The sequence below is a fragment of the Labrus mixtus genome, chromosome 10 (genome assembly GCF_963584025.1).
Source record: "Labrus mixtus chromosome 10, fLabMix1.1, whole genome shotgun sequence".
NCBI classification, from domain to species: Eukaryota; Metazoa; Chordata; class Actinopteri; order Labriformes; family Labridae; genus Labrus; species Labrus mixtus.
In genome coordinates this window covers 8,934,275-8,952,837 of record NC_083621.1, presented here as the reverse complement: position 1 = coordinate 8,952,837, position 18,563 = coordinate 8,934,275, and the positions used below count along the sequence as shown (strand labels likewise).

Here is an 18,563-nt window from a genome sequence, read left to right as displayed (position 1 = left end):
AAAACATCTTTGGAGAATCACAAAATCTTAAATGTACAAATCTAAGTATTTACAAACAATATTTAAATTAAAAAACTTTAAGCACTGACAACAATTACTATTAACTATTGGGAGAAACATTCTAAGAGTTAGCGCTGAAAATATCCTCTATTTGGCTTTATCAAGACTGTGTGGGTGTGTTCTCACCCTAACAAATGTCATCACAACTTTACTTGGTGCATTGAAATACCTGACATGACCCTTATCAGTGGAAGCCCCGCCCATAAGGATAAATTGACTAAAGAAAGGACAAAAACAAAACTATGGCAACATGTCTCTGTTCAAAGACCATATTACTCAAAGTAAGGAGTGAGATGAAATATTGACTTGAAATATTGAAATAAAAAAAGTGCAATTGTTTTGCTGGTTACGAAGACTTTTTGTGTTTTTGTCTTTTTTGTGCGACTGTGACTTCTAAGAATATATATAAAATATATCTAGTCAATAAATGACCTGCCTTTACTTTAAAACTATTTTGAAAAAATATATGAAATTTGTTATTCCTGAAGTATATCTTAAGGTTACAAAAATGACAGCGACACCATGAGGACACAGGGCAGGTTGAGGCAGGTGGAGACGGAGGAGGATGCGCTCAATTCGAGTTTGTTGCGCGGGCACTGGAGCAGCTGTGTAACCGATCCCAGCTGCTGCCATGGGGGGGGACGAAATCTATTCCCGTCCCTAGTGGGTTGGTCACGTGTCCTTTGGGAGCGTTTAGATTGGGGACCGCGTAGGGAGAGAGTGAGAGCGCGCGGCGTTGCGCACAACCGAGTTGGACAGCAACATCTTGATCACGCGTGTGTGATCCGGCAGAGTATCAAGCAGATCAGTTTTGTTTTGGGGCGTTGTCCTGTTCACTACACAGTGGTGTGTGATCCACAGATCCGTCAGGCACTGTGTGTAATCCCTCATTCACTGACTCGTCAAAACTTCTGCGCCTTCAAACTGAGATCCTTACAGCGAGCGCCACATTGTTTCCAACAGCGGCTACAAGTCGACACACGGAGCTGTCACGGCGAACTGAGGTAGGCTGTGTTTATTTCTTTGCTTTTTCTTTTTTAAACCGAACAGACTGGGTAACGTGTACGCCGGCTAAATAAAAACACCTCAGCTCGTGCGCTTCAATACGCGGTTCAGCATGTTGTCCTATGCTGTAATAGGATAATGAACCGTATCAGCTGTTTACGCGTGCATGGAAAGCTTCTCTGCATGCATAGAATCATGCAAGATGCAAACAACGACTGTATGACTGATTTGGAAAAAAAAAGGCAAAGGTGTCCATCTGTTCCTCCGTGCGTCAGCGTTGCATCACATAGTTAATATTTATGCATTTATCTTTATTTCAAAAGAGGCCTCCTACTGCATCTGTCAAAGAGTGCTGAAAATACGCGAAGTGTGAGACTGACGGTTCCTTTTATCTGTCGGAATTTTCAGTAAGGTTTGCTTTCCTCAGTGAGACATTGTGCTGCATGCAGGGAAACAGCGGGTGATTTTGAAGGTTGCTGAAAGACTTTCCTCCAACCACCAGCTCCGTCATAGTGTAGTATAGTGTAGTAGTACTATAGGAGCATAGGGAGTGACCTGGGCTGACTTCCAGCCACGCCCCTTATTCCTAACAGAGCAACAGTCAGACATACAAGGGAAACTATAGGTGCGCCATCCTGATGTATAGGACTGATAAGACATCTGTATTTCCTTTACCAGTCACCATAGAGACAACCGCTTTTCTATGAATATGTTATAGGGAAATACGACTACCATGCTCGTAGTTAAGAAGGTACTTAAGCATGTCACAGTTAAACTGACAAACATAACAGTGTCACTTACATTTACCGTAGGCATGTTACATCAGTTTGAGGCTTGGACAGTTTGTCAGTTTGGTTATGTGGACACAGGGCTGCAGGTGGAAGCTCTGTGGCTATGGCTTCAGATAAGCAGAGTGTTAAATGTCGGCTCCATATCAATAATGCAAGACACAAAAACAATGGGGAGCAGGGAAGCAGGTATCAGCCCCCTCCTGTCCCTTTTCTCTAAATGTGCGATTTGGCACAATAACAGATTATGTGTTGATTATTAGTATAAAGTAATTACTATAAATTGGAATATTACGTTGTAATCAAAATATAACTCCACAATCTAAAATATATGCTAGGGTGTGCTCCTGGGAGTAATATTCTGTCAAAGCCAGAATGACCAGCAGTGAAGCCACGTTTAATGCTCTGAGATGGCTACTACTACACATAACAAAATGTGGATACGGCACTATCTTATCTAATATAGTGGATGATTTATTTTCAACTGTGTCTCTCTGTGGCTCACTTGTTAATGCATGATCATTGTGGTTAATGAGACAGGTCTCTCAGCGTACAGGGCCCGACCCTCTCGGAGACAGCGCCGCTAGTTGGGTGGGTGCAGCTGACACCCTCATTCATCAAGCATGTACAGTGTTATACTACCCATGCCTCCCTCTCTCTCTCGCTCTCTCTCTCTCTCTCTCTCTCTCTCTCTCTCTCTCCCCTTCTCTTTTGCCCCCTGTTGCATTCTTAGATGATCATTATTAAGACATCATAATGACAAGAGCAGTGCCTTTCTCCTAAGGGAATGACAGGGTGTCAGTGTGTACCTGCTGGGTTGATTACAGCTGTGACACAAGGTTGGCTGTCTGTGTTGATGCTGAAGCTGCAATGGTTTCTAGGAATAGATGTGAACACATGCTGCTCAGTACAGTGGGATAACTGGGTGTTGACTCTACAGCCAGGAGCACTTTAATGTCTCTGCTGACTGATATTGTTGTTTCTGCAAACCAAACTGGTCAACCAAATGTCTTTTCTTTGCTGAAATTTCAACAAGGGTCATTGGGTTGAATGCATTTAAAATGTTGCATTTAAAATATATATTTATAAGCGTAAAATCATATTAAAACTAATTAAAACAAGACACTCATTTGATGCTCTGACTCCCAGGAACTGGAAGTATCTGGCCTGAAGCATTACTTGCAGGATTTGGCTGCAGGATCTCCATGCAGTATTAAAATGTTACAGTTGTAACTGACCCACATTTGATGAAACTTTACACCCATCGTAATTAGAGCACCCTTTTTCAGCCCTTCATTACTTTACAGTATCACTTTCCCTTACTCTATAAAACATTGATGACTCTGAGAGATCCTTCAGTTATACAGATCAGGTCTTTATTGATGTTTTTTAATGCCTATCTGGCACACTCTCGGAAAGATGTTCCTCATATTATTTGTTTGCTCGCTTGTTTATTTCTAATCACTTTATCCTCGCAGATCAGTTAGCCAGAAAGGACACTCATAGCAGGCATGTTTTTATTCAGAGCTGTCTGTCAGCAGCTGATGCCACTTTGAATCTGAATGAAGCGTTTCTCTGAGAGTCGGTCTCTTGGCTGTGATTTCACGAGGAGTCTCTTGAAGCAGCAGGGGGCTTGGTATGTTGTTTTCAACTTCAAGTTGGTTTAAGGATACAACTCCAGCTTCCTGTGAAAGACAATTCATTTGCTCTGAAACTTGATCATGTTTGATTTATTTAAGTATTTTCATGATTTTCTCAATAAGGTGTAATGGCTTTGCAAACATTAAAGGAGCAATATATAACTCTGACACCTAGAAGTTAAAACAGTATTGCAGTCAAATTTCAAAACATTAAGACAGTTGTCTCCCCCCCTGCCTGTCGTTTCTGTTCGTGGAGCTTATTAGCAAAATAACAAGGCTTTTTAGGACGGGTTGAATCAGTTATATCTGAACCAGTTCGCTTGGCTGCTTCCATCGCTGCAACACCTGTTGGTTTGCTGTTTGCCTGGCAAACCAAGCGGCGTCCAAAAGCAGTCGCGTGAGGGTGCCTTTAAACCGCTTACCTTCTCTGGTCAAAACAAAAACAGACCATTTGCACCGGAATCGAAACAAAGAGGGAGGACATACTGGCTGCTGCTTTGTAATCACAGAAGCCAGCACTTCAACATAGCATATTTCCTTGATATAGAATGTCATTTTTTTTAATTTAATTCAGTACATATCTTACATATTTGACCTTTACTGCATAGGCAGGTGACAATTTACACAGGTCTGAAGGATTCCATGAACAAAACGTTTTCTCTATGCATTGCAGTATACATTTGGGAAATTATTTAGGGATGTGCGATGATGGCTTTTGTCACACAACTGTTCAAAGCTATTTCTTCTTTGTACATTTCTTGTGTACTGTTATTGAATGATTGTCTGTAGTGTTATCACCTTTGGATTAGTAGATCACCTTTCACCAATGAGCTTGTCAGCCAATTTGTGTGCCAATTATGTTTATATTCTGTTTATTGACAATATTTACCAAATGAAAAACCAAGTGGTATCAAAACGGTACAATCATAGTAAATAGTTTTTTGGCAATATGCATTTTTTAGGTGCCGCTAACTTCCTCACAAAATGGATTACTTTTAACCATTAAAAAACTGGTCAAACTGGTCTTTTCAATATATCTTCTGCCTCTCAGCCAATATGTATAGATATACAAACCCAGATTGCCTCTCTAGTCATATCGATGTTGTATATGTTCTCCTTTTTAAGAATCCATTCATTTTATGCCTCAACATCAATTTCAAACTTCAGATTATGAAAGTTAAACACCATATCAATCCAATTTCATTCAAATTCTTTATGCCTTTGACAAAACAATTTACATTTCAGAGTAACAGGTTGCTTCTGAATCTGTTGCTGTCTACAGAGTCCTTGTTAAACTTCAGCAAGCTGCGCAAAACGGGGACATAAATAAAAACACCAAAAATCATTTTGTTGATTAAGCTGCACAAATGGTACTCTTTCCAGCCTTCCTGCACTGCCACCATCTATTTAAAGCCAGCTGTGTTTGCGTACGTGCGTGCCAAGTCCATCCATGCCTGCTTGCATCTGTGGCCCCTTGTGAGAGAGAGTGTGTGTGTGTGTGTGTGTGTGTGTGTGTGTGTGTGTGTGTGTGTGTGTGTGTGTGTGTGTGTGTGTGTGTGTGTGTGTGCGCGTGAGTGTATCTGCACACATTTCTTATCCAAAAGATTGAAATTATGACAGTGTGACAGAAAGACCTCAGGGCAGGCAGGATGGGACTGACGCTGAATTGAATAGCACTACACATAGCTCTGCCAGAGCGATGGCAGCGGCATATCTCAGCCTCCAGTCGGCATCACAGTGGTTTGTCTTGCTACTCTTCGGGGGTTTAATATCCAATTATGAGGGTCCTCTAGTTCAAGCTGTGTTGGATGACTTGTGGAACCACCCCACTGATTGATGAGTGGGCATCTTAGCTAAATGTATTCACATGAGGAGGAAGAAACCAGGCAGATGGCTTGTGGGGGCGTTTTCACTGACGTGGCTGGGGTTTCTTGAAGTTTTGACTTATTAGTCGTGTACACAGTAACAGTGAGTCAACGCTCAGTCATTTCAACTTTTGATCATTAGAGTCTTACACAAGTATCAGAAATGGCCAGGATACTGCCTCCAACGCATCGTCCAGAGGCAAGTATACCAGTAAACACACATATATCTGAAAAAAAATACTTGTCCTAATTAGAATATGTATCAAGGACAAAAGGTATATCACCATATCTGAAGATCATGACGTTTTACTGGTTTAATGTTTCTTTTGAAATAAAATATACATGAATTCTAATGTCTGTACAGTTTGCATCCAAAAATAAAGCATCAAGGGTGAAAGGTGTTCTTTCAGAATTCCTGCAGAGGGGAACTATGACAGTGTCATCCCAGCCTTTTAGTTTGATGCTGTGACAGCCTGTCAAACTGTCACATCCAGCTGAGTCCAGACAAGTGTGGGTCTCACAGTGTTGTGCTGACAAACAGCGAGCAGACAGGCGGGCAAAAGAGGCAGAGAGTGAGACAGGCCGATCAGCAATTTGCCTGGGAACAGAGCAGCTTCTCCTCTGTCATCTCATGGCAGATAAGGTTCTGCAGCAGGCAGGTATTCAGGCCACGCTGGTGGGCTGTTTTCTTGGCTGAAAGCTGGACCATGCTGTCAGTCAGATTAAAGCTATGAGCCAGCGTCGGGAGTACAGTCCTGTTCTTGGGAGGGACAGCCGTTAGAAGGATCAGCAAATCCCCCAAAACAGAGCATGCACACACACATATTATGCAGAGATGTACACACAACCCCCACTAAAGAATGAAGGGACGGGATCAAGCCGGGTCATGGGAGGCTCTTTAAAAAAAAAAAAAAAAAACCTCCTCTGGGAGACAGCTGACTCCTTTGTGCCCTTCACGCACATGTGCATGCATTTACCCTCGAAAATACACCAGATGACATACAGTCCCCTCTTTCGAAGATGGAAAGCAAAAAGAACGACAAACAGTTGGGTACCCAATGTTCATGGGTCACTGATTCTATCTGCAAATGAATTATGGAACAACGTACCAAAAATATGTTCAGTTAATGGACTTTAAAATGACCCATTAAGTAACTTTTGAATTCCCAAAACAGAGCATGCACACACACTTTAAATTGGCATTCTTGAAGTGCAACACCATTTAATGGAAACATTTTCAAGTCATTAATCTTCATGGGTTTGGTTACACTCATAAAACTCTGTTAGCACCACAGTAAAAAGTAAATGTTTCAAGTTGGGATCTTTTGAGAAACAAAATTAAGTCTTTCACTTTGGGGTAGAACAAATATCCACGGGAATTGTTTGTCTCAAAAAGTACTTTTAATCCTTTTAACACAAACTCAAACACAACCAGCCACTGAATCGACATTGTTAGATGTAATTGCTAAAAGTGGCTCATCCTCACTCCCATGGAGGTTTAGCTTTGAAAAGACGGCTGTTACCTGAAGACGCAAATCTGCGAACCATGTCAGAAAGCGTATGCCATTACAGACAGTCATCAGTTAGCGCATCAAGTAACTTATTTAATCATCTGCAAATTAACCACCGTACAGAATATGAAGAATATGTTAAGCTTTGGCAGTGAGCAGACGACCACGACCGAGCCACTCAGGTACCAACAAAACAAAAACACACTGAGCAAACTTTGGCAGAGTCATTCAGCAAGAAGGGCAACAGATGGCAGGAAATAAAAAAAAAACACTGTCATAAACTACATTGCAAAGGATATGGTGCTAATTCAAGCGGCCGTGAGAGATGGATCAAACAACTTTTTACTACTTTGGACCCAAAATACACCCTGCCAAGCCTAGAAATCCTTTCCTAATAGTTTTTGTTGCTCATTCTTTAATATTTTACACATTTTGCTATTAAAATGTCTATTATCAAGAGCGAGCTAGTACAATATAATACTTTTGCTAACACATTTGAATTTTTAACACATTTTAAAGGGATGCAAAATATCGGCGGTGATATTTTTTGTATACATCGCTCACCCTTAGCTCAGGGAGGACATGCTTTAAGTAATATTAAACCACCTTAGATGTGCTTACCCGCAGTAGGAAAACAAATGGCAGCCACTGCTCCCATAAATGCCCCACGGCCTTAAAATAAATATTAAGACATGAAAACGTTTTGATTCTGTACCTGATGATAGCCTCCGTTTATTTCTACAATAACATAATAATCCCATCTCTTGTGAGATGCCAGGGCTTCATGGGGGAATGTCCTCTCATTGCTTTTTTATAAATGTTCAGGGATTCTTGGCATTTTTCTTCTGACTGAGCACAAATATGGAACAAACCTCCAACATAGGCCTGGACTTGTTTTCATTTATCCTGCAGGAGTGGAGAAGGATAATTGTTTTTTAAATAGTTATTTAAGTTCTTAAATTGAGTAGTATTGCTGTGCAATGAATCTTCAGTACCCAATAATTATATACATAGGGGATGGTAGTTAGAGTGGGGACTGAATCAAAGATGACAGCGACCTCTGCTTATCCTCTGTTACCACTTGCTCTACTTATAATCTCAGCAGGGGAGGAGATGTTGCAACTGTGAGATCTTCTTCCCTTAATTCACTGCGATAAATGACTCCTAACCTCTCCCCGTCTGTCTGACCTCTGCTGCCAAACTGCAATGTAAGGATTTCCATGTACATGCATAAGCATACTCAATTCCCCTTCCTGCTCCTCTCTCTGTCTCCTCCCCCCCTCTGCCTCTCCCGCTCTATTGTGTCCCTCTCTCTCTCATATTCAGATGCATTCGACACACAGTCACAAACACACGCACACACGCGCACACACACACACACACACGCCTACAAACATGATCTAAATCTTCCCTTTGTAGTTTCTAATCATCTCCCTAGCAGGCCACATCCGTTCTCCACGCTCTGCTGCCACTTCCAGCCAGATTATCTGTTTTGTGTCCTCTGCTGTGTTGATAGGAAAGTTAATTATTAGGTTTATGGAGAGAAGAAATAATTTGTTACACGCATACGCTGCTAAATTAGAAGGTCATGTATGATTTTTTTTTTCCCGGTGACCTGCACTAATTGCTTAACCTCAAAGTTAGCCATTGAGCTGCCGGTACAGCTGGCCAACTGAACATCCTCCTTTAACTGACACACTGGATCTCCTCTGGCGAAGACGGGCAAAATCAATTTGTCCTTTCAATTTACATTATTGAATAATGTTCCTAATGGTTTGGCAAAATAGCTATTACTACAGTACTAGTAAGCTGACGAACTAGATTTTTTGGGGGATACTTTTGCCAAAATCTTCTATTTGAGTGTCTGCATTCTGTGTTATCAGATAAATATGCTTATATTATTGCAAAATGCAAATGCAATGTACTTGGAGTGACTCTGATTTTACTTGCACACATTTACCAATTTGAAATTTGCCTCATTAAGAGACGCATCTTTAGTGAAGTTTCATCACCAACATAATAAATCAGTTTAAAGCTCCTCTCTTTCTCCCCCTCGCTCTACTCACTGTCTTATCTTAAAAAGAAATGGAAAGCCAAGAAATAAATCTTCCCCAAAAAAAAAGGAACAATACGTCAGCTGAAAAAAAAATGTTACCATTTTTAAGTACGTTTTTCTGAGTTTTAAATAAGTCATAACTGATGAATGGGCTAATTAGCCTATATAAAATACTTATCTTTAACAATCAAACAACTGACGACTGAAATGATATGACATCTGAATGACTGCATCATTATGTGAAAGATAATCTCTCTTATTAAATGATACTTTTCAATTCTATTTTCATTTGATTCATTTTTTCTAAATGATCATGGTTATGAGAGGGTCAGATTCAGCCTGCCAATTGAATTGGCCTGGTTAAGGTTATATACCAACGAGCACACTGTGTTCATGAATTCTATGCGAGAATGATTCACAGCAACCAAAGACCATGGAGTGAGTTGGCATAGCGTGACCTGCAGACAAAAATAGATCTTCTACTTTGAAAATACGGTGCAAAGAGAGTCTCCCTTCTTAAACTGTGGTGACATCTTCTCAGAGCGATTTGCAAGCTGAACCTGATGTCGCTGAAAGCTTTAATGTTGAGCTCTGAGATTATATGATCCGGTCTGATAAAAGTCAATAGGACTGGAGGGCTGCACGAGTCAGATTATCAGTTTTATTTTAAGAATCACTGTTAATCAAAAATAAATCAGAGGAGGCAGGTAAAAAGTTATGTTTCTGCTACTATATTCAGAATGAATCTTTGGTGCGTGTTTTATAACTTTCACACCTTAGATTTAAAGTTATATAGCCTGTCAAAAGAGAGAGGCAGTGGAGGATAATTTGGAATCCTTATCCATCCCCTAGCAATGATCAGGGCAGCTCTGATCTTACAACCAGGCTTTGACTGATCCTGAATCAGCCCTCTCTCGCTCAGACCCTGGACCATCTACGGCACTCCTTCACCTCTCCTCCACCATTCTGATTTTCACACACAAAATAAAGACTCTAAATGTTGCATCATGGCCTTTTTCAGCTCCTGTGGCTAAATTCCTCGACTGACGACAGAGGAAACTATTCTCAGTAGCTCAACAAAAAGCACACTCGCACAACCCGTGAAGCCTGAGTATCCTGGGAAAATGCTGGCAGACTACAAACCCACTCCCAACAACCCCCCCCCCCCCCATTCTGCAGTTTATTTGAGGACATGATCCAAGATAAAAAAAAAAAAAAAATGCCTTCATTACATCAGCTTGTTTGTGTATGAACTAGAGAAAGGCCATACAGCACACTGAATGTGGCTGGGTGTTGTTAGTCTTTCATATGTGCTGAAATACAAATCTATGGTGATGACGATTGTGTTTGAATGGGCCGAGATAATGAAGTGGAGCCATTTTATCACAGCACTGCTGCCTGTTTGACTGCACAATCGCACCCTTTACAAATTCACCTCTCAGTTGGAAGATCCACATGGACTGGTTTAAGGCTGTTTTCCTTGTGATAGGCTTTGATATCCATATAGATTTTCCGCATTCTTGTTCATCTCTTCTCCTGCAGGCAATGCGATAAAAGACAGATTCTTTTTTTTCTTCTTCTTCTTTTTCAGCTCAAAGCTGTTTGAAGTATATTTTTCTGACTGGATCTAAGACACTTTTCTCAGTGGACAAATACATTTTGATGAAAGATTGCATCAGACTCTGACATATTTTAGCCTTTTGGAGTGCCACATTATTATGTTACTCGTCAGTGTTTGTCTTTGTGTTCCGTTCTGTTGGAGAATTTGTTCCAGATAACCTGAATTTAGATGGTGATAAAAGCATTGTGCAAACCCCCAATAACAATCACAGAATGTTTGAGTGGTTGGTCAGAACTGCAAGACTGTCAGTCAGTTACTCTGTGTTGTTATTTTACACTCTGATTTCAGCAGACAGCATAAGACACTGTGCATTTATTTCCCACTTTGCTGAAAAAAAGCTTTCATGAATAAAGCTGCAGTGTTTGATTATGTGTATTATTGATTACACGGTTTATTTAGGGCCTGACTGAAATAATAATTAAGCCCCTTTGATGGACAAATGCCTGATTTTATTGACTCTAATCACTCAATATGTTGTTTTTAATTAGTCGGTGTTACAATTAATCATCAATGACCCTAATATATAAAGCAGTGTAAGTTTGCAATGATATGAATGCAAAAAAGTCTAACATACCAGAAACTGGAAACAGCACACAGATGACCTTATACCCTTGCTTAATATCTTAACTGATTAAACAATTATTGAATTTGATTTACTAATTGACTAATCAATGAACTGACTACCTTGAAGTATGGATTTATTTGTATTGATCTTGAGTTACATAACTCTTTCTCTGCCATTGTCTTGTTTTGTTTCATGAAAAAAAAAAAATCCTATTTCAATTTTCCATTTAATCTGTTACACAGGAGCATAGGAATAAAATCCACAGATGCCAAACAACATTCAAGTCTGAAAGTTTGACATAAGAAGGTATGCGAGTCATTCACCCATCACTTTATCGAGTCATCGGTTCTTCTGGGAGGGTGATCTCTTAAGACTGACAGCATTTGAAAGCAAGGCGGACAGCATATTGAGCCTGAGCTTCTCTTTTATTTCCCCAGGGATCTTGTCTGTGCCTGCAAATGCAGCATGGCATACAGTATGTGGCCCTGTGCTGCTGCCTTGTAATTAGATCTTCACTGCTTTGAATAAGACTGCAGCCCAGAGGCAGCAAGATATCTCTGCCAACTCATAAGGTGGTAAATGTTTCACATAAGACAAGATTTTCCTTGGGACTATATATATTTAAAGATGTTGCCAACCTTTTCCAACTGGTGAAATATGTATATTTTTTGCACTGTGTTAGATGAAGCTGTGTAAGATCACAAAGTTCTATTATCAACACCTCCATCATTACTCTATTGTAAATTTTATATACTTGTCTGTAAAAACATAACCGTTCTGCTATTAGGGTCTGTGTCCATGGACAGCGCTTTTTGTGCTGGCAGCGCTTGTTTTCGAGACCAAACCAATGTAGTTCAGCGTTTTTATCGTTCAGCTCCCTGAGCGCAAAAATGCCCTCGGCGTCAGCTGTTCTTTGTCGCTGCTATCTAGGTGCTCTCAGCTGAAAACAGTTCCACCATTGAAACAGCGCAGCGCTTGTCAATCTCACGTCTCCCTGAATTAAGACAGGGCGGGACTTAAAACCTCAGCTTTGTCAACAACTACGGTGGAGAAGATGCTAGTCTGACTCATCTTTTCAATGGTACAATTTTCAGTTCTAGTGCTGCTGCTGATGACTTTACATTGTTTTCATGTCATGACATTTCTTTGGATTTAAACAAATATTAAGCACACGGAGCTATCTAAAACACAGGTTACGGGGGGAAGTGGAAGTTAACTTTCGTAACCTAGCAACAATGAGCGCTGGTGAGAAGCGTTACAAAACGGAGGTCGTGAGCGCTTCTATCGCAAAAAGCACCGTCTGTGGACACAGGCCCTTATGCTGATCCCCATTTTAAAACTCACCTGTAGTGTTTCAATGCTGGATGGCCATATGAAACGTTGGCTAAGTTTCAGATCACGAGGTAAACAAATGTTGGAGTATCACTGGATAAGTCTGCAGAGCGGCTTGTTTTGCTAACACACGAGAGTTCCTGAAGACTTTAATCGAGGTGGCTTCAAGCCTCTATGTAGGCAGGTAGAGCCATTTTCATTAGCTGTTCTATAAGCTCTGAGCAGCCCTCCCCTAGCAACCCTGCAGTGTTCTGCCCCTCTGGAAGGCTTCCAGGGAGCCAGCCAATCAGAAGAAAGTGGGCACGTGGGGAGGGGGACCTTAAAGAGACAGCATCTTAAATAATCCCATTCAGGCTGAGGCTAAAAATAGTTTCTTTACTGACTCAAGTACAAGATAAATTAAGAGTTTTTTTGAGCTGAAAATCATGCAAAGGTACTCTTTAGTTTTCATAGACTGACTACATGTAAGGTGAAAATGAGAGTGATATATATTCACATGTTCAAAATGTAAGCTTATAGGCCTATTGGTTCTTGAAATGTGAGTTCTTTATACACAATTAGCCTCCTTCATGTAATGCTAAGTAACGCTGGTTTTCCGGCTGTATAGCTTCACATTTGTCTATCAATTTTCTCATCTATTTTAGCACAAAGGGTAGCCTATCTAAATCTTGAAATGTTGGATAATTCCTGTAAAATGATTCATTAAAACTTGGCTATACTGCAACAAAAAAAGACAAAATGAGAGAATTCCATGGCCTTTTTTGAATGGGGAGCCTTTTCAAAAGTCCAAGCCCAAATTGTAAAAGCTCAGTTACTTTTATATATGTATTGTGTTCAGTTTAACTTCACCAACAGTTACAATGAAAAGATGATATGGTTGGATTGTGTTCTACATGTTTTGAAAGATCGATACTTATCAAGGTGAATCCATCTGAACAGATCAAGAAAGATTTCCCTCCCTGTCAGATCTTCTCCTGTATTTCACTCCAGTTCTTCTCAGCCTCCCCTTGCACATGAAAGTTTGATGTTATACTCGGATAACGTTTTCACACATTTCCTCTCCAGCCTCTTTTGGAAGAATGTTTTTGCTTCACTTTTTTTCAAACAGATTATGAAATATCCCCTGATGTGACACCATACTTTTGTTCTTGAATTAGGGTAGCATTTTTCTGTTTACCAATCAGTGCAAAGCCACAAGGGATGCAGTCTTATTCTCCGTCTCTCACACTGATCTCCGGTGACAGGGGAGATGCTTATAATTAATTACTTTTTAAAAATCTCTTTCAAGATGTTTAGGAAAACTTAAGGGAGGGGAAGGGAGAGCTTAAAATGTCTCGAAGCTTGGAGCAAAAACAGAAATCCAGCCAGAGAATCAAACTGGAGTTTTTATAAGCTCCACTGAAACAACTTTGAGTTTTATTTCAATCAGAAACATGACTGCTGTGACCCATTTCGGGTTCCACCTAACAATTGAAAAGACAGCAGTATAAAAAAAAAGAAGTTTCCACATGTCACAGCAGAAGCTGTAGTGACACCAAATCTAATTGTAAGAATGCATTAAAAGGAAAAACACACTCGCTTGCCATTCACTGAACCCCCAAAAATTGAGGATCAGGAAAGCAAAATCTGAATGACAGGGGACGTGACATGGGGAACTTACAAAACACTGCACTTGTTACAAAATAAGTAGGCCTTGGGTTTCTTAAAGGTGGCAGAAGAACATAGCCTTCCAAAAACACCCACTGATTCTATCAAAATGATAGACAGACATAAATTGGAGCCAAAACAAAAGAGAAGTGAGAGGAAATGAACAGAGTGGAAGGAGTCACGAATGACTGAAAAAAAAAAGTTTTCAAAAACACACACACACACACACACACACACACAACGGAGATTTTCATTCTAAAGAAAACACAAAAAGCCAACTGCACCCAGCTGATTGTCATCAGCAATCAACTGACGGAGATCGCAGGTGCAGTCAATAGCTCCTGATGAGCAAGGAAACCCGTGACCAATTCTATCCACAACACCAGTGATGGTAATATCTCCAATACATGGTTGACTTTTACTGTCTAAAGATGGATAGTGGTTGCGGTTTATAAAAGTTTCTAATGAAGTAAGAACGTTTTTTTTTTTACAAGACTATAGATCAGAGATATAGCTTTTATCATGTGCAGTCAGAGTGAGAAATGTTTAATTTTCTGCAAACAGCATTCCCATTAAAGTAATTGAAATCTAGGATGGGACAGGTGAAGTAGAGTGGAGTAGATGCAGGATAGTGCTGCAGCCTGGAGGACAGGAGAGAGATGAAACAGATGGAGGGAGAAGCAGACGAGCAGAAAGGACATTGGTATAGGAAGACGGACAGTTTGGTTCACAATAGGTGCCCCCATAAGCCATAATATCGTCAGCAGCATGCTGTATACTAACACACACACACACACATTGACATGCAGAGCTGTGGTGCTTGTACTCCTTAGCAGAGGCCTGTTTCATAATGCATTGGCGGGACAAGGCTGCTGCCCGCCAGCCTGTATTGAATTTCAGCACCAACAGCTCCTATAGCCTTGCTATTCAATACTGCACAGGACAAAAAGCAGAATGTGGAGACTTTATCGGTTTCTCTGCTCCATCAGGACTGTGTGTTTTATTTTACTGCTATAGGTGGCGTCTTTATGTAACCCTTTGGTTTAGTGCACATTGTACAAACCTGTGTAGGCATGTTTACATGTTTGTGTACGTGCAGTCTCAGAAGATGTTCTTATTTGACGTGTTGCTCTCAAATTTAGGTTAAAAGGAGCATTCCTTTCCTTTTTAATGAAAATATTTTTCGGATTTTCTGACAGTACCGTGCCGAAATAATTAAAATCATGACTTACATTCTGGCTGCATCTTGTGCGTTGAGGTTTTAATTGATTAGTCAAGTTTTTTTCTGTACAGAAATGAAAATAAATGTATGTTATGAAAAACAACGTTAAGAGGCAAAAGACATAGAATTCATAATTTACCTATACATGTTTGGTTACTGTAGCTGTTTATTTTAAAGCCATGCCACCAAGTAACCTCGTCAATCTTATTGTAATCATTATATTAATCATTTTTGCTAAAGTGTTATTTATGTAAAAATGCAGTTTATCTCAGATGAAAATTAACATTGATCTCCCTTTAAAAGTAACAACAGTTGCTTCTAATATGTTTTATCTCGTGTTTACTTTCTGATTCTGCTTTTAGGCCTCCATTCTTTATTTATGGAGTGTAAACACAGTTTGAGTTTGTCAGCTGCGCTGTTCAGCACTTTGGATCAACTCTGTTGTGTGCAAAGTTTTATATAAAAGTGGAGTTACATCAAGACTTATTATTCTTCTTTATAAGGAATATGGATTTAAAAAAAAATAATGACACACTGTGGAGAGTTTAAAAAGAAATATCAGACATAGAAATTATTTATTGAATGCCAGATGATTTAATGTGTTGCAGGGATGAGTTTTTCTCTGAAAACCATCCACAATCACAGCTGCATTCTCATGTGGCGTTGTGTGTGTTTTTTCCAGGAGACACTAGATGGCACTATGGATATATAATCCCTGAGAAATTTCAGTGCCCCTCTCTCCCTCTCTCTCTCTGTGTCTCTCTCTCTCCCTCTCTCTCTATCCCTCTCTCTCTCTCTCTCTCTCTCTGTCTCTCTCTCTCTCTCAGTCATTCACACAGTATCACTAGGAGTGTGTTGTGTCTCGTGGAGAAGACAACAAGAAGGCATATTTATGTTTTTCAAAGAGGAAAATAAGAATCAGTCGATCTCTCTGTGTTTGTGTGTGTATGTGTGTGTTCCTACTTTAGCAATGTAGCACGTTTCTGTTTAATTTACTCTCTATTTCACTGCACACTGAGGATTGTTGGTTTAGCTCTAACAGTTATACAAATTGATTATCAAACCATACCAACAATAGCTTTGAGGGTATTACTGATGGATGTTTTTCCTGCAAAAGAGGCTGTAATGCAAGGTGTTTTTAACCTTGTGTGAGTGTGTATGCAGGCTGCTTCCTCAGCTAAGGAAGAAGTCATAAATGTATTTTTCATAAACTTAATCTGCTCAATTTTCAAGATTAGACTTCCTCTCCAAAGAGAGGATGCTCACTCCTCTGCTCTTCTTATTTGTCCTCTCTTCATCCTCACTCCTGTGTTATCTTCTGATTTTTAGATTTCAATTCTTACTTTCATCACTTCCATTGCTCCCTCTTCGCCCTCATTTTCACTTTTACCCGTCCTGCGTTCCTCTCTTCTCTCCCATATGGTTCCTCTCAGTAATAATCGATGCAATCTAGCCGGCCTTTGCTTCGATGCGGCTTTAAGCATTCTGAGTTCCAATATGTCAAGAGATGAATTAAAAAAAAGCATGCCTGGCCAAATCTTAAAATGCACTGAAAAAGACATCTAATAATTATGGTGTAATATTGTCAAAATGCATCATTGGTGAGCTCATTGAGTTTGTCAAAGCTGACCCTGGTCAGAAGCATTACTTAGGTAGCTTACATTGTTATTAGTATTCACAACCGGATTTGGTTTCATCAAAATCCCATGAGACAAAGCAGCAGAGTCCGCTACACTATAATGAGAATATTTGCCTTTATATTAATGCTACCTGTACTTTGACACGATCACAATATCAACAAGAGAGTGGAGAGGAGCATACTGGTGAAAAGAAAACATAATGAAGCGGTTTCATTAAGTGCATGGAGATAGCACTGGTCGTGTGCATAGAGTCTTTGGTTTTGTGCCAGTTGAAGGATTTAAATGAATGGTGAATTTTCCTGAGTATTACCTGATGATTTCTCACATAAAGCTCACCTAACCTTTCCGGGTAAACTCGGAGTGAAACGTTGAGCTGTTTGCGTTCAGCTCACCCCGAAAGCCTCAGTCATCCAAACTGCACTTGAAATGCTTTGGTTTTGCCTCTAGCTGACCCTTTCTCAAACAAAGATAACAGATCAATCCCAGAGGCAGCTCTATTAGCTCTAAACAAGCACCTGATTATCAGCTCCTGTGTTTACCCACACTAATTAGAGCACTTCACAGTCAAGAGAGTCGTCTGCCAGTGTGTGTGGACTGATGATGGCCGTTAAGCCCACAACAAAGACCACTGGAAGTGACACTGCGACAAAGAAACAGCATATCAGCTTCTAGCAGAGAAAAAGACAAATTTGTAATTGATTTTATTTCAGTCAAAGACCACTCAAAAGAATACTGTGAATTCAGGTTACTAAGAGGGAGGCTTGTTGGCAAAAGTGATTTGTAAAGTCTCATACCGATCGCTATTAGAAGAGGGCTTGAGGCAGTTGCACTCTTCAAGGTGTCTTGAGAGCAAAGCTGCCAGCACAGCAGTATTTTAAAGATGAGAAGGAAAAGGGCCTTGGAGAGAAACTATGACAAAGCAACTCCAACCATTCTAACAAGAAATGACTAAAGCACATTTGGTTTAAGCTTTACTGGGTGTTAATTCAGCACAAAGTTTAATCCAATTCCAGAAGAGAAGATAGCTTCAAAGTGGTTGATGAAAATGTAAAATTTGAAAGGAGAGTTGTTCTCAACATGAAAAATGACTAAATCCTTTGGTTTATTTGTCCTTTCTGGAGAGCATGACAAATTAATGTAGATACAAGGAGCAAGCAGGTTACTTATGTTCAAGTTATTGCTCAGCCTTTTTAGAATTCATTGAGTTTCTCTTTTTAAGGACAGTCTGATCAATAGTACTATCATGAACTAATCTCTCCCAAATCCAGACACAAGAGAACCAAGATTAGACCCTCTGATTCGATCATACTGTCTTCTATTCAGAGAAAATAGCTATTCATAGTCAAAAAGCATTTAGACCATTCTGTGAACTAAAACTCAATCACAAATAACATCAAACCAGTCCAATTTTTTTTTTTTTTTTCTCACCAATTTAGACTTGTGAGAGCCAGGAATTTTCTTTGGACAAATAGTTTTAAGTTCATGTGTAACAGGGGGATGATTTGTTTAAATTATTTATTATATATATAATATATATATATATATATTACTATTATTATATATAAATATTTATTTGAAGTAATATAAGAACCTGAGAACAGTACATATAAT

At 39.8% G+C, this 18,563-nt stretch overlaps 1 protein-coding gene across 1 annotated transcript in view; it reads left to right on the top strand.

The window, feature by feature from the left end:
* Positions 1-790: 790 nt before the first annotated feature.
* Positions 791-18,563, top strand: part of mid2 (midline 2) — a 131,706-nt gene continuing 113,933 nt past the window's right edge. The window contains exon 1 of the mRNA XM_061047975.1: positions 791-1,064. The gene's annotated coding sequence lies outside the window, so the exon portion shown is untranslated. The remainder of the gene's footprint in view (positions 1,065-18,563) is intronic.